The following is a 13,205-nucleotide window of genomic DNA, read 5'->3' as shown; positions in this document are numbered from 1 at the left end:
TGCATATTTGAGTATCACATACATCATTTTGTAGTTCCTTTTCTCATAAGCAAATGACATAGTATTTGTGATATAGTATTATATAGGAAATAATCATTTCAACGGTTGTTTGAAATTTTACCATATGGAAGAATAATTTAATTAATATTCTCCTATCCCAGAACTTTCATGTTATTGGAAACTTGGTGGTGTTGTCTCTGAAGCTTTATGTTGAATTATTTCCTTAGAACAGGCTACCAGGGAAATGGCTCTTGGATCATGCTCTGTTTTTTGTGTAGGTATCAGATTGTGCCTTTACATAGGACTTACACATGGCCTTTCTGAAATGTTGTTGCTGTTGTGAAATCCGGATAATTTGCCTTAAGAGTATCCGTGGCATCTGGCCGACGTGGATTGGAGGGTTTATCTGGTTAATTGGTCAGTGGTTCTCCCTCACGATTATATTTCAGTTGTCCTTGACCACGGTGCCCCATTGAACCTAGTAGAGGCTGACTTATTCTTTGCCAAAATGTAGAAGTAACTATGTTTAACGGCAAGATCTTTAATAATTGTCATCTAGCATCTGTCATTATGAAGAATATGTGAACTAACAACCTAAGAAAATGTTTGTAAAGCATGGTTAAGTTCTTTAATAAAAATTACTAAAAGATCTTCACCACAATCCACGCATACAAACTAAAGTAACCCCCTGATATTAGTTTTTTTATTTTTATTTTTTAGAAAGACTGTATTTACTCCTGAGAGACATAGAGAGAGGCAGAGACACAGGCAGAGGGAGAAGCAGGCTCCATGCAGGAAGCCCGACGTGGGACTCGATCCCAGGACCCCGGGGTCAAAGGCAGATGCTCAACTGCTGAGCCCCCCAGGGTCCCCTGATATTAATTTTTTTAAATATCAGAATCATTAATAATTAATGGGTCTAAACTCACACAGTAATAACAATCATCTAGAAGGATCTTTAGAAAGGATCCTTTGCTCTACCTTATATCCTATAATAGAGCCTTATTTATTTATTTATTTATTTATTTATTTATTTATTTTTTTACTCTAGACATTGCTGTAGCAAATAGCTACACATAGTAATTCTGTGCATATTCACACCTGGAAATACGAGGGGGTTAACGCTGCATGAAACAACTCCTGACTGGGTGCTGGTATGCTCTTCTCTTTCTTTCATGGAGTAGAATTCTGAGGTGCATACCACATAGCCCCTTGGGGGCTCCCCAAACAAGCCTCCTTTTTTTGTGTGTCTGTCCCAGTTGCTTGCATTGGTGACCAGACCCATAGCCCATCTTTGATTTGTTTTAACTCCTTCCTAATGTTTTTTCTTCAATTCCCTGAATCACATTTCTTGGGATAATTTCCAAAATTAATCAACCTACCTGAAAGCCCTTGTCTCTGGCTTTGCTTTTTCGAAGAACCTAGGTGAAAGCATGGAGCATTTACTCATTTAGCTTCAAAAAGATAAAAGAACTCAAGAAAAGATCTTAGGGTAAAAATTCTAAGCTCAAGATATATGGCATACATTTTCAATCTAAGGGTGCTTATGGTTCTGTGTTTCTAGTATGTACTCATTGTAAAACATTAAGATTAAAAACTAAGGGATTTCTTAGAAGAAAAAGAAACTTACAAATATCTTTCTCAACTCCCAGAAGCAACGACTATATAAATTAATATGTTGGTATGTATCATCCAGCTTTTTCATGCATATAAATACATTTTCAATGTAAAACTATACGAACTCTATGATCTTTGTTTTATGCATAAAGATGGTCTCTGAATTTCCTTATATAGACTTTATTTAAAATGGGCTTTAAGTTAGAAGCATTCTAGTGTGCCTGAGTGGCTTGACGTTTAAGTGTCTGCCTTCGGCTCAGGTCATGGTCCCAGGGTCCTGGGATGGAGCCCCGCATCGGGCTCCCTGCTCAAGGGGGAGTCTGCTTCTCCCTCGGCCCCTCCCCGCCAACTCATGTGTGCATGTGCTCTCTCTCTCTCAAATAAAGAGATAAAATCTTTTAAAAAACAAATTAGAAACATTGTATTGCACCATACGAATTCTCTTCGCTTTTATACTATTCTCTTATTTTTGGACATTATTCATCATTCTGCAAAGATGATTATTCAAATGTGTCATGTATGTATGGTGTGTGCTATGTGCTTGTGGCATAGGTTTCGTGCGCTAAATGTGCGTTATTAGCATGACGTGTGTGGGTATCTGTTCTGCGTGTGTGGTCTAGTGTGATACGTGTATATTGTATGTGTGGAGTGTGGTATATATGTGGTGTGTGGCAGTCATGTGTGTGGTGTATGTGTGAGGGGCATGTGGTTTACGTGTTGTGTGTGTGGACTACACAAGGTGTGTGCGTGGTCTATGTATGCTGTGTGTGGTCCACGTTTGGCAAGTGTGTGCTCTGTGTTGGGTGTGTGTTGTGAAAAGTGGTGTAAGCGGTGAGTATGTGTGGTTAAAAAATGTTATTACTCAACAAATACTTATAGAAATATTATTAAAATAAGATAATGACAAATGAGCCATGTTTCTATTGGAAATTTTGTCACATTGTATTTAAATCATTGGTGTATGAGAATCTTCCCTTTGCTCTCCTGTCTTAGTTATTCTGTGTACGTATGTATATAATTTGAAGGAAAAATGGTGTCTATATTTATTCAGTGGTATTTACATGATAGTGAAGTTGAGAACTGCTTTAAGCTTTTCATATTTTATTGGGTATTTGTATTTTTATTTTTATGAATTAATCCATTAAGCTTTTTTTTAATTAATCTATTAAGTCTTAAAATACTAGCAACTTCTTGCTAGACACGTCTCCAAAGGCAAGGGAAACAAAAGCAAAAATGAACTTAGAATTTAATCAAGATAAAAGGCTTTTGCACAGCAAAGGAAACAGTCAACAAAACTAAAAGGCAACCTATGGAATGGGAGAAGATATTTGCAAATGTCTTATCAGATAAAGGGCTAGTATCCAAAATTTATAAAGAACTTACCAAACTCAACACCCCAAGCCAAAAAATCCAGTTAAGAAATAGGCAAAAGACATCAATGGACATTCCTCCAAAGAAGACATGGAAATGGCCAAAAGACACATGAAAAAATGCTTAACGTCACTTGGCATCAGGGACATACCAATCGAAACCACAGTGTTATCCCACCTCACACCAGCCAGGACGGCTAAAATCAACAAGTCAGGAAACAAGAGATGTTAGTGAGGATGCAGAGAAAGGGGAATGCTCTTTTATTGTTGGCGGGAATGAAAGCTGGTGCAGCCACTCTGGAAGACAATATGGAGGTTCCTCAAGAAGGTAAAAATAGAGCTACCCTACGACCCAGAAATTGTACTACCAGGTACTTATCCAAGGGATACAAACATAGTGATTTGAAGGGGCACCTGCACCCCAGCATTTATAGCAACAATGTCCTCAATAGCCAAACCACAGAAAGAGCCCAGATGTCCATCAAGAGATGAATGGATAAAGAAGATGTGGGTTATATATATATATATATATATATATATAAAATATGAATGGAATATTACTCAACCATCAAAAAGAATGAAATCTTGCCATTTGCAATGATGTAGATGGAACTAGAGGGTATTATACTAAGTGAAATAAGTCAGTCTGAGAAAGATAAATACCAAGTGATTTCACTCATATGAGATTTAAGAAACAAAACAGATGAACATGGAGGAAGAGAAGGAAAAATAAAGAAGATGAAAACAGAGAGGGAGGCAAATTGTAAGAGACTCTTAACTCTAGAAAACAAACTGAGGGTTGCTGGAGGCGATGCAAGTGGGGACATGGGGTATCATTGGTGTATGAGAATCTTCCCTTTGCTCTCCTGTCTAGGTGATGAGCGTTAAATGCTAGGTGATGAGCATCAAAGAGGGTTTGAAGTTATGAGCACTGGGTGTTATATGCAACTGATGAATCACTAAATTCTACCCCTGAAACTAATAATACAATATATATTAATTAAATTGAATTGAATTTTAAAAAAAAAGCAATTCACAAAAGAAAAAATAAAGTTCTCTCAAGAGTTCATAAAACAGAGAATTGTGAGAAGGACAAGGGAAGTGCTCTCAATAGAGATGATCTAAATCCTACATACACAGACAGACACAGAGGGATGGTTATTCGGACCAAACTAAACCCATCAGATATAAGTTTTTCAGTACTTTAGTCTTAAATGGACGTAAGAAGAGAAAATATTAAAAATAAATAAAATAAAATAAAATAAAATAAAATAATAAAAAGAAGAGAAAATATTAAGCACTATCACCATAAAAAGGGGAATGACAAGGAGAAAAAAAAGACTATCACTATCTTTTGTTTCTTAATTCATGAACACATACCTACATGCTAAACATATATACACAAACTTCTTCTGCAAAAATCTAGAGACTACAGGTGGGAGTGTATACTCAGGATGGGGGATAATGATGTGAGGAACATAAAGTTGGATCCGACTGAAATTATTCAGTTCCACTAAGCTGAAATTCTGGATTTGAGGTTGTAGCTCAAGAGGTAAGAAAAGGCTCTAGTACTTGATTGTTTGGCCGGGACATGGCCCAAAAGGTGGCCTACACTGTGCGAGGGGGAAATGCCAGAGCTGCCTCGGTACGCTGTGGAGGAGGACCCTCTTAGGGGATCGTCTCCTTAGAGGGATGGGAATGTTAGTGTGGGTTTATCATGTAGGACTTGACTTCTCCCAATGACCGAGAGATGAATGTGTGAGGAGTGGCCCCGGCATCAATGGAGAGCTTTGTGGTCATTCTTTTCCCGTAGGTCAAAAGTTCCCACTATGGGAATTGCGGTCATGGACATAGGATCCTTAAATGCAGCGGGGTGGGGGGAACTGGATTCTTATCCCAGTTAGTGGTAGGGCCCAGTGCTAGGGGCCAAGAGACAGTGTTTCATCCCCAAAGGAAGGAGGTCTGGTTAGCACAAGGGGCAGCAGAGTCAAAACAGCAATGAGAATGGTCTGACTCCCGCAGACCTGTGGCATCAGCTGGTGTATCGCCGTGTCTTTAGAAGAGAAATAGACGTTCGGTCTCCTAAATTCTTGCTTGGTCTGAATCAGATGAAGAATTCTGGGTAAAATGATCCAATGTCCAACCTGAGTCATAAGAACAGTGTCATGGTCCTTCAGACTTGAGTCAGTCGACAGACCTAGGACCCCTTAAATGGAGGGAAGGCTACGTCCCCTTGAGGAAGGATCCTGCTCTCCTGTCAACGTTTTATATCATTAGCATGACTCCCAGCCGTCCACCAAGGGGACAGGATGGCGTTTTATTAGGCGTTGGGGAGAAGGACAGAATCAGATTCTCCAGGGACATAGTGGACTCTCGCGCCAATGGCTGGAGACCCGCGGAGTCACTGGCCCACCTGTTGAAGCTGGTGTCATGGAGGCCGAGTGACCTGGCTTAGGTCTGCCTTGCAGTGGGTTCGGCGGTTCTCTGAGCACATCCTGAGGTTACTTTTCAGTTTGGGGATGTGTGGTTAGAACAGACGCCCTCAGCAGCCGGCGGCTTTGCACAGCGTAATGCTTCTGCTCCGTGCATGTGAGCAGCTCGTGCAAAACTGAGGCTGGTATCCTGTGCCCATGCTCAGCTATGGGGGCAGCAGGAAGCCCCCGATCCCTGGACAACGCTCATCACAGCCCTTCCTGTCGGACGTAGCATAACACCAACAGCTTTCCGCCTCCTGAGGTGACCGCGGAGCACCATGGCTCTCGCACCCTGTTTGTGTAATATCTGTGATGACGACTGCTCGCTTCCATCTGCAGCGTCAGAGCCACCATCACCATGCGGGGGCCGCGGGGCCGCACGCGGGAAGAGCTGAGAGGAGCTCTGCTCAGGGCCAGCGCTGCCGGGGTTCGAGTGTGTCTCCTTCCTTCTTAAAGACCAGGGCTTATCAGGGGCCGGACCCGCAGCATTGCTGGGCCTTCTGAGCCCCATTGAGACAACGGTAAAGTGTGACCTCCGGAAAGCTTGGCATTTGAGTCACTCTTCAACAAAAAAGATTCCAGTGGTGAATTCAGCTACGTCTCCGCACACTCCGTTTGGTACTTTACCAAACACCCCGCTTCCAGGATGTTTACATTGTATTTTTGCCACTGAAGGGAAAAGCTCCCCTTTCACAAGTGGGCTGTCGGGGGCTCGAGTTGCAAAGGCAGAAGGGCCGGGGCGGGGGGACACCCCTGACTCCCAGCTCTCTTTGCACAAAGCAACCTGGACAGGTAGGAGCCACGTGGCAGGAAAGGAAGCACAACGGTGTGGGGTGTCTGCTCCGAGACCTTGGCTGGCCTCTCCTCAAATTGCCATGTTCCATTTTCAGAAGAGGAACCAGAATATGTACATCCTAACTCAAAAATTCTGCAGCTTATGAACTTTGCTACCATAGGAGAGAATGAGGTTCGATGACTGGCATGCGGGGGTTAATCCAGAGGAGGTGGGGAGACGGGCTGGGCCCCAACCCCCCGCCCCAGGCCGCATGGCCTGGTCCCTCCACATGCCTGATGGGCCCCAGCTCCGGGGGCTCTGGCCTTGCTGCTACACGGGACCGAAAGGCCTTTGCTTTTGTTTCTGAAATGTCAGAATCTTGGCCACCAAGGTCTGGACGCTGCGCTCACCCCCGTGGCTTCCGTGGTGTCAGGAAAGGGACCAAGGACGCCGCGAGGTGACCCAGCATACACTCGGGGAGACTCCTGCCTCCCGCAGGGCCCACCCATAACAGAAGTGCCGACCCCCTGAAGCCCTCGATGTGATGCTTAGAGCATAAAAGAAAACTGCATGAGACCTAAGCTGTGGGAGGAACCCAGAACTGACTGCTGTGTCGTGAGATGGTTTTGCATTAGGACAGATGTGACCAGAAAGAACTAGATTTAACCCAAATTAGCAAATTTAGTTACTGAACGTCGATATTTAGGAAGTATGGATTCGTAGTGGTTTTCGCCAGCCTGACTAAAGCAACAGACTAGTTTCCATATGAAAACATCCTAATAATACATAAAATTTACTATGGAATAGAAAGAAAAATGGAACAATGTTGGTTCACCATAGTCCTCCCCTTCAAGGCCGTTCAAACATCTGTGCATGTCTAGTTTTTACACGTAGAATGTACTAGAATTTTGACTCTCACTGTCCATTGTGGTCCACCCTGATTGGCTACTTGCCTGAAAATAAGAGAACATTTTTCTTTGGCTTGGGTTTTTAGATAATCAGCAAAAGGTCTGTTAGAGAACGAATGAATTTACACTTTGAGGAATATGCCTATGGGTTTAAAAAGTTGCCTAAACCTTACCTCTGCATCAGGGAAAGGATCACAGCATCATCTCTCTTCTGCGCTGGAGCGGTCTTTCCATTCCTTTGACCAGCTTCTATTTCTAAGACTTTTTTTGGACTGCAAAAAAAAAAAAAAAAAAAAAAATATCAAACAAACAAAAATATTGTTTTCCCACTTTTTTCCCCCCATACGGAATATTCATGAGCTAGACTTTCCTTTCCTTTTCCTGACTTGTTTTGGGGCTTGCGAGCAATATCTCCGTATCACCTGCCCCACTCCGTGGAGTAATTACCTTTTTTTAGTAGATTAGTGGTTGGTAGCTGTCCAGTGACACATCGGAGCTGCACAGACTGGGTCTCATACTTTTAAAATAAAAACAAAAAAATCACAACTTAATAAGCACCGCTAAATAGTGAATAGCACAATTATTTAAGGGTGCCTCCCTTGTTTTGTTAAGGTATTGACCATTGATTGATCTCTCTCATTACTGAGGATATTTATTTTTTACTTTTTTTTTTTACTTTTTTTTTTTTGAGGATATTGTTAAAACATCTGCTGTATGTCCAAACATGCTGTAGGCATTGAGGAGAAGAAAGGACGGCTATATTCGGGCATCTCACAGTTTTGTGGGGAAGAAAAGAGGGAGCGTGTCTACTGGAATATGCAAGTCACACAGGGCTCAATTCTAGAGGGATAGTCCTGAAAGGTTGCTTAGAAGGTCTGCAAGCATCTTCCTGAAGGATGGAGCCAAACCAGTGGAGGAGGGAGGCGTTTCCAAGGAGACAGAGGGGTGAGAGGCCTGTAAGCAATCAAGCGTGTTGACCCGAAGAGTAAGGCACAAATAGAATAAACGTGGAAGGTGAGGCTGGACGGGAAGGTCGGCATCATTTCACGAAGGCTCTTCGGTATCAGCTGAAGTGAGGAGTGGGTGCTGGGTAATGCAGGTAGGATGGGGCTGGCTGATAAAGGAGGCAGACGGTTACTGTGGAAGTCTGGGTCTGGATGTGGATCAAGCCCTGCAATGATCATGTGAACCTTTAAAAACCATTTCCTAAAAAAAATAAAAAATAAAAAATAAAAATAAAACCATTTCCTGTGATTAGATTACACTCAGAATATTCAGAATGTAAATGACCTATCAAATTTTATGCAATCATCCTTACATAAAGCTATCCATATTAACCTATGTCTCCTGGGTCAGTTACTTATTTTTTTTATTAACCCCAGGCACCGGTGTCTTATAAATCCAACGTTATTTTTAACAAACTTTCATAGCGCTGATAGAGAGCAGGATTCACTATCTCTAACTTCAAGGAAAGGAAATGATTTGCATTCCTGCCAGAAATCCAATGTCAACAGATATCAACCCCTCGAAATACGCTTGTTATTAAAGTAGTAACAGTGCATGAGACTCATAAAGGACTAAAGGGGGGAAACAGACGTTGATAGAAAACTAACCTTAAAACACAGAAAAAGGACACGATTATTATTGATGTCATTGGTTTAAATTTCCTACCCTAAAAAAGCACTTTAATTACCATATGCTTATCATGTTGGTTGAATTCATTTGTAGAGAGAATACAATCATTAATTATCATAATTAAGACACCTGAATTCAAAATGAGTGGCGTTCATTCTAACCTCAGTTGTAGCTATGTTTTATCTCTGACAGTTGGGTTTCCAATCAAATGTTATCTGATTTTTTCTCCTTAATCATTAAGAAATGCTTTACTAATTAGCACATAAAATTCATGCCACATCAGACTGAATTGAATCAAGGCCTATTATCTTGAGCAGTGAGACACTTTGAAATTCTCAGTAATAGGGCATGAATATGTTATACGGTTCATACACATTTCATGAACCTCCACATTAGCACGATTTTTTTTTTTTTTCCAAGACAGTGCCATTAGTTATGCCATTTTCAGGACCTTTAATTCGATCATGCTGTTTAACAGCCTGTTAGATTGTGGTGCTATAAAGTCATACATTAATTTATCTTTGGTTACACTTCGGCAAAATGATTGTATTTGGTTATAAATATCCTGGACGGGATGAAAAAGGACAGACTTGCTGAAAGCTACAAAGCACTGTTGAGATAAACCCTGGCTTTAATATTTTATGAAAAGCAATTTAGGATTTGTGCCAGAAATCTTCTCTTGGCCTTTCTCCCCCTGACGTTGTACACGCTGCTCTTTGACCAGGGGCTGGGCCTGTGCGACCACATTGGTGGGCTCTCGGACGCTGACTTCTCTTTGCATTTGTCTGGAGGCCCCAGGGACAGAGTTATGTCGCTCATTCCCTCTCCCTGACGCCACTGAGCGTGGCTGTGTCCCTCGACTTGTGTCTTTAGGAGATCCTTGTTTCCAGGTCAGGAAACGCTCTCTCAGCCCTCCCCTTGCTTCTGGTATTACTGGCCCTACCTACATTACTGCACACAAAATACCGTACACAAAATTATGGCCATCAGGGTCTTAAAAATAATAGCAAAGACAAAAGTTAGCCACCAGTTGGTGGTAAACACTGAGAAACTACCCCAAGTTCTAGACTTCTCGCCAGTGCCCCGGGTAATGCAAAACCCACATTCCCATCTGGCGACAGTCAGCAGGAGCTACACGGGTCTGTAGTGTCTGGGCGCCGGGAAGATGCGCTTTGCCATCTGCTGCCCTGCTCCTGGGTCGTCTTCTGCTTCAGTCTTCTGCACTCCTTGCAATACTCTGCATTCTTTGTAGACACTTGAGTTTGCACGAAGGGGCCTTATAACGAACAGGGTGGTATTCCAGTGCAGTCCTGGCATCCATTCGGCTCATTCTCTTCTTTGATTAGGTCACTGCCCCAAGTACATTTCAATTGAGGCTCTCTCCTCTGTTTGCAGAGAATAAACAGAAGAAAACTTGAGCTGCTTCAAGCCCCACAGATACTGAGTAGCAGTACGAAGGTTGAAATGGAAGCACACAGAAAAAGTGAATCAGAAGAAAAAAAAATCTTTTTAATTTTTATGCAGAGAAAATTTGTAATGCATATGAAAGATAAAATACATCCACAGACCAAGAACCTAAGATCGTTCATTTTAATACTAGAGAATTTTTATTTGTCACATCTATAGTGCGTTACTCATTTTACTATGTATTATCTATGATATGTAATAATATTTTTTATTTTTATTTTTTAATTTTTGTAATAATATTTTAAGTGAATTTTGTTTGATATAATATATACTTGATGATATGTTAAAGCAAGCAATCATTTTACTATACAAAGAATTTTAATGCATTATATTAGCAAATTATATCACATTTCTAGAAATAAATTTGTATCAGCGTCAGACAATAGCCATACAACTCAATTCTGCTCTTTACTTAACATAACTATGTGTGTATGTATTATCACTCTTTTAAAAATCACGTAGCTGCCCCATGATAGCCTTAACCAACCCAATTTTTAACAGATCATATCAAATTTTGCTTTTATACATTTTTAGTTTTATCATTCTTATACCTAAATCTTTTGCATATTTCAAAATTATTTCCTTAGAATGTTCACGATATAATCCCCAAAATAAGTAAAACAGCTGGGCTTTTTTTAACAAATATTTTGACAGATTTTCTTTGTTTAAATAAATAGATTAATTAAATAAAAGGGATTTCACCATGTCCAGGTACTGAGCAGACTGGACTGTTTTGACATGTCTTAACTTAACCTCTTTCAGTCAAATTATAATCCTAGAACCGCAAAATCTTAAAGGTCAATAAATATTTACAGTTCACCCTTGAACAATACAGGGGTTAAGGACACTGACTGCCCCACACAGTGGAAAATCCACTTTATAGCTTTTGACTCTCCCCAAAACTTAACTACTCATAACTTACATTTGACCAGAGGCCTTTCTGATAGCGTAAACAGTTGGTTAACCCAGTTTTTATGTTAAATGTATTATATATTTTATTCTTACAGTAAAGTAAGCTAGAGAAAAGAAGGTGCCACTGAGAAAATCGTAGGGAAGAGAAAGTACACTTATGGTCCTGTACTGTTTATTGAAAAAAAAATCGACGTATAAGTGGACCCATGTGGTTTAAGCCCATGTGGCTCAAGGGTCAACTCGGTTTGGCATCCGTTCTGTGCACGGTGAGGATGTAGGCGCAAATTAGGCATGAACACGGATTAGCCAGTTTCCCTCACTCTCTAGGCCTTTAATCGAGTTGAGATCTGAGGTTTGGTTGTTGTTGAGTTCATGACTTCCTAGGCTCTATCATGCCAAATCCCATAAACAAACCCAACAACACAATACCCCAACACACACATGCACACTTACACAGAGGACTTTTTTTTTTTTTTTTTTTTTGTAGAATGAATCAGAATGACTCTGTTCATGTTTTCCCACGACCACATTCTTTCAGCAGCCTACGGAAACCTGGTTGCTGTGCAGTGAAGCCTGCGAGTCACCATTAAGCAAAGGTTCCGTGTTGTGATTAAGTCAGTGTCTTGACTGGGTTGTGTGTTGATGTCCGTGGGCGTCTGCAGACAGAGCAAGAACTCCTGGGGGTGGGTAGGCGACACCCCACGGTACGGGGGTCCGTGGCTGGTGGACGTCCCAGCTCTGGGAGGCCCTCTGTCTCCGCCGGGCCACCCCCTCTTTACGCAAATGGGAAAACTGAAAATCAGCGAGCCGCGTAAACCTGCGCAATGCCCTGCAGGGAATCAGTGGCGGGCCTGCCTCCTCCGTTCCTCTGTCTGGAGGCACCGTCCAGACAAAGCTTGAGAACACACCGGGCCTTTGCAGGTGGCTTTGCTTTCCTTCTTCACGGTGAGCAGCGAGATGTGCGGCCCCACTGTGTGGGGTCCCTCACGCTGTCCCGGCAGACTGACTGAAAGAGCGTGGGTCGCATGCAGTGTTATTTCAAGATCATAAGATATTTGAGAAACAGATGGCGGTGCGCACCAGAGATCACAGGAGATGGCAGTTCACAGCAGTAATTAAAAGGATCCTGAACAATGGAAAGGCTTTTAAATCAAGCAGTAAACTTTACATAATTAGGCATTCTATTTTTTTTTCATTCCTTTTTGGCACAGTTTTAGACAAGAAAGTTTTTTTTTTTCTTTCTGTCAACAGTTTCTTTCCCCCTATATGTTATGCAGAGGAGGCCTTTGAGCATTTGGACGTACGTGCAGTCAGGAACCAGCATGGGAGCGTGGCGCGAGCTCCAGCTCAATCACTTGATCAGAGTCGTCCGAGAATCTTCCTGGGCCTCCAGCAAGCCCATCCCGCCTGGAAATGTGACGCTACCTGCCACGGGGACGAGTGGCTTCACAGAGGAAACATTGCCACGAGGGGATCCGTGAAGAATCACACGGTGGCCCGTGGGCTGGGGCAGAGCGCACGGTCACCCAACTTTTGTAGCTCGCACAAAAGATGTGCTGTTTCTAAGACGAGACATGAGTGGCCGCGGTAGGAAAGATCTGATACGAGTGTCACGGATCGATTTGCTAAGTCACACGAGTAGAGGCGCAGATCTTCATGGTCAGGACTCTAGAGAGCAGGTGGCCCAGGGGACGCTCCGAGCAGACACTCACGAGTTAAACGCCCGCGGTAGTTAAGGGGGCTCTCGTGCTCCCCGGCCTCCCCTCGTGTGTGTGTGACCTGTGCGAATCCGCCGAGAGAGGCCGGCGTGCACACGTGTGAGTGGGGGGATCCTCAGGCAGGCTCCTCACCCGGGGCGGCCCGAGCCAGGCCTGTCCCTGTCCCGCGAGGTCGGGACCTGGGTGCCCCAGTCCGGGCTCCTGCAGGAGGGGACACACGATCCAGAGCCGCCCCGATGCTTTGGGGGAGCCACGAGCTGCCTGGGGTGGAAGGCAGGCGCCTGAGGGCAGCGGATGCTGCGGAGCCGTCAGCTGTGGCTCCTGATCCC

At 42.8% G+C, this 13,205-nt stretch overlaps 1 long non-coding RNA gene across 1 annotated transcript; it reads right to left on the bottom strand.

The window, feature by feature from the left end:
- Positions 1–925: 925 nt before the first annotated feature.
- Positions 926–10,214, bottom strand: LOC112647589 (uncharacterized). The gene is made up of 4 exons (XR_007410565.1): positions 9,883–10,214; positions 7,592–8,350; positions 7,318–7,416; positions 926–1,421 (listed from the first exon to the last, which is right to left on the bottom strand). It is a non-coding gene; the product is annotated as an uncharacterized LOC112647589 (long non-coding RNA).
- Positions 10,215–13,205: the final 2,991 nt, after the last annotated feature.

The sequence above is a fragment of the Canis lupus genome, chromosome 5, assembly GCF_003254725.2.
Source record: "Canis lupus dingo isolate Sandy chromosome 5, ASM325472v2, whole genome shotgun sequence".
NCBI lineage: Eukaryota > Metazoa > Chordata > Mammalia > Carnivora > Canidae > Canis > Canis lupus.
Note: the sequence above shows the minus strand (reverse complement) of the source record. Positions and strands in the feature narration are given on the sequence as shown.